Raw genomic sequence first — 4,193 nt, 5'->3', positions numbered from 1 at the left:
CAGATTCTGATGCCAAGGCAAAAGCAAACTCTATTCCTGCAGCTAAGGAAGCTAGACCTCCCCCACCCTTCCCACAAAGATTGAAGAAGCATAATGATGAAGTTCAGTTCAAGAAGTTCATGGACATTCTTGATCAGCTCCATATCAACATACCTCTCTTGGAAGTTGTTGAACAGATGTCGATGTATGCCAAATTTCTGAAGGAATTCTGTACCAAGAAGAGGAAAGTAGAGACTGTTGCCACGGCAATAGAATATTGTTCTTCATTGAGTAAGTTGCCACTAAAGAGAAATGATCCGGGCAGCTTCATTATTCCTTGTTCAATTGGAGCTAATTTCGTTGGAAAGGCTCTGTGTGATCTTGGTTCAAGTGTCAACTTAATGCCGAAATCGATATTCTTGAAGCTTGGCATAGGAGATGCAAGACCCACCTCAGTTATTTTACAACTTGCCGACAGATCCCATGTGAAGCCTGAAGGGAGAGTCGATGATGTCATAGTAAGGGTGGATAAGTTTGTGTTTCCAGTCGACTTCTTAATTTTGGAATGCGAAGTTGATGCCAAGGCACCAATCATTCTGGGAAGACCTTTCCTAGCCACTGGACGTATCTTGATAGACTGTGAAAAAAGTGAACTCACCATGAGAGTGGCTGATCAGTGTGTGACTATAAATGTTTTTCGAACGCTCAAATATGTTGATGACACTGAAGAATGCCAAGGAATTTCTGAATTGAACTCAGTGATTGAAGAAGAGACTGAATATCTTTGCCAGAACAATTTTATTCAGCTAGCAGAAAATGAATATTGGGTGGATGATGAAAGCTTAGTGGAGTCTGACAACTTTCCAATGTTGGAGGAACAATCTAGCTTACTACAAGCTAGATCAGATATGAATTTGAACCTCTAAATTTTGATGAATTTATTCCTCCTAAGCCTTCATTAATGCATGCACCCACTCTAGAACTTAAGACATTGCCAGGGCATCTTAAATATGTATACTTAGGTAGCAATAAGACTTTACCGGTGATTATTTCCACTAACCTTACTGTTAATCAAGAGCAAAGTTTGTTAAGTGTGTTGATGCAGCATAAAAAAGCAATTGGTTGGACTATGGCCGATTTGAAAGGCATAAGTCCCACGATCTGCATGCACAAGATTCTGCTTGAAGATTGTCACGGTAATTTAATAGAACCACAAAGAAGACTCAACCCTGTTATAAAGCAAGTGGTGATGAAAGAAATTCTGAAATGGCTTGATGCTGGAGTGATCTACCCTATCTCAAATAGCTCATGGGTGAGCCCTGTCCAATGTGTTTCGAAGAAAGGAGGCACGACGGTGATTACTAATGAGGATAATGAGCTATTACCCACTCGCACTGTGACCGGATGGAGGATATGCATGGACTATAGAAAACTCAACAAAGCTACAAAGAAAGACCATTTTCCTCTACCTTTCATCGACTACATGTTGGATCGATTAGCCGACAAAGCATTCTATTGCTTTTTAAATGGGTACTCGGGGTACAATCAAATTGCCATCGCACCAGAGGACTAGGAGAAGACTACATTTACTTGTCCCTATGACACTTTTGCCTTTAGGAGGATGCCTTTTGGACTCTGTAATACCCCGGCAACATTTCAGCTTTGTATGCAAGCCATATTTTCAGACATGGTTGAGGATTTTCTGGAGATTTTCATGGACGACTTTTCTGTTTGTGGGGACGATTTTGAACGATGCCTCGACAATTTGGCAAAAGTTCTCAAGAGATGTGAGGCGGCTGAGTTGGTCTTAAATTGGGGAAAATGTCACTTCATGGTGACTGAAGGCATTGTATTAGGCCACAAAATTTCTCACAAGGGTATTGAGGTTGATAAGGCGAAGATTGAAGTGATTAAAAAGTTGCCACCACCAACTTCGGTCAAGGGCATAAAAAGTTTTCTTGTACATGCTGGATTCTATAGAAGGTTTATCAAAGACTTCTCCATGATTTCTAGGCCCTTATGCACATTGCTTCAACAAAACCAACCCTTTGTGTTTGACGAATTATGTCTCGGCGCATTTACTGAGTTGAAACGACAACTGATCTCGACACCCATTGTAGTCCCTCCCGATTGGACATCACCATTTGAGCTGATGTGTGATGCAAGTGATTATGCCGTAGGAGCTGTTTTGGGGCAACGCCGAGGTAAAATATTTCATGTTATTTATTACTCTAGCCGTACTTTAAATGAAGCACAATTGAACTACACCACCACTGAGAAAGAATTACTTACCGTGGTATTTGCTTTTGATAAATTTAGACCCTACCTAATAGGCACTAAAGTTATTATTCACACTGATCATTTGGCTATAAAATACTTAGTGAACAAAAAGGATGCCAAGCCTAGACTTATTAGGTGGATCTTACTTTTGCAAGAATTTGACTTAGAGGTGGTAGATAGAAAAGGAACTGAGAATCAAGTTGCTGATCACTTATCTAGGCTAGAGAACAATTCTAAATGCCATGACACTGTAGATATCCCAGAGGAATTTCCTGATGAGAAAATTTTATATGCCACGGCGATCCCGTGGTACGCTGACCTTGTTAATTTTCTTGTTAGTGGAATTGTGCCTTTTGATTTGAATAGTCAGGCTAAAAAGAAGTTCAAGCACGATGCAAGGCACTATTTTTGGGATGAGCCATATTTATTCAAGCATTGTGCTGATCAGCTCATTAGACGATGTGTACGTGAATAGGAGCAAAGTGATATTTTGTACCATTGTTATTCGGCCCTAAGTGGAGGCCATTTTGGTGGAGCAAGGACTGCTGCTAAGGTCCTGCAATCAGGCTTTTACTGGCCAACTCTATTTAAAGATGCACAAGCATTTTACAAAGGATGTGATCGATGCCAACGAACTAGAAACATCTCCAGACGACATGAAATGTCGCTGTAAAATATTTTGGAGATAGAACTGTTTGATGTGTGGGGCATCGATTTCATGGGACCATTCCCATCTTCTGAAGGAAAATTATATATATTGCTTGTTGTGGATTATGTGTCAAAATGGGTGGAAGAAATATCAACATCAAGGAATGACTCCAAGACCGTACTCAAGTTTTTGCACAAGTATATTTTCACTCGGTTTGGAGTACCTCGTGCTATCATTAGTGATGAGGGAACCCACTTTGATAACAAGTTGATTGCCAAGGCATTGAAGACATATGGAGTTCAACATAAGATTGCCACGGCATATTATCCGTAGACAAACGGCCAAGCAGAGATATCTAATCGAGAGATCAAGCAGATTTTAAAGAAAGTGGTGAACCCAAGGCGTAAGGATTGGTCGCCAAAGTTGGATGAAGCACTTTGGGCGTACAGAACTGCATTCAAGACTCTTTTGGGGATGTCACCCTTTAAGTTGGTGTATGGTAAAGCTTGTCATATCCCGGTTGATCTTGAACACAAAGCTTATTGGGCCATCAAGCGATTGGATTTCGATGCTCAACTAGCTGGGGAGCAGAGATTACTTGAACTTAACAAAATGGAAGAGTTTAGAGAACAAGCATATGAGAATGCTCGGATATACAAGGAGAAAACCAAGAAGTGGCATGACTAGAAACTGATGCCACGACATTTTCATGAGGGGCAACAAGTCTTGCTTTACAACTCCAGACTCAAACTCTTTCCTATGAAACTCAAATCTCGATGGTCAGGACCATTTGAGGTGAATTATGTCTATCCCCATGAAGCTGTTGGCATCAAGAGAATAGAAAATGGGACGATCTTCAAGGTCAATGGCCAGCGTCTGAAAGCCTACAATGGAGTTCCACCACCCCACAACAAGGACGTGTTACGTCTGCAGGATACTGAAGCGTGCCTAGAGGAGAACCAAAATTCGATGTCACGGCATTGAATTTGTGTTTGTGCATAAATAAAAATTTAAAATTTAAGTTTTTATTTATTTTTATTTTTATTTTGTAATTATTTTTTGATATGATTTGTAGGGACCACAGTGCTGCAAACCGTGCAAGGAGCGGTTACCAAATGGAGGAAAGGACAATGCATTAATTGGAGAGATATTCTTTTGATTTGTTTCTTTTTATTTAATTTAATTTCTGACATTTCTTTTTCTCTTTCCACAGACTTGTCCTATCACCATCATTACCTTTTGGCATTTTTTTCCTTTCCCATGCACGCACAAACCCCCACCCATT

The sequence above is a fragment of the Hibiscus syriacus genome, unplaced genomic scaffold (genome assembly GCF_006381635.1).
Source record: "Hibiscus syriacus cultivar Baekdansim isolate YM2019G1 unplaced genomic scaffold, ASM638163v2 tig00110813_pilon, whole genome shotgun sequence".
In the NCBI taxonomy this organism is placed as follows: Eukaryota; Viridiplantae; Streptophyta; class Magnoliopsida; order Malvales; family Malvaceae; genus Hibiscus; species Hibiscus syriacus.
The sequence above is the reverse complement of the archived record's forward strand: the minus strand, read 5'-3'. Positions refer to the sequence as shown.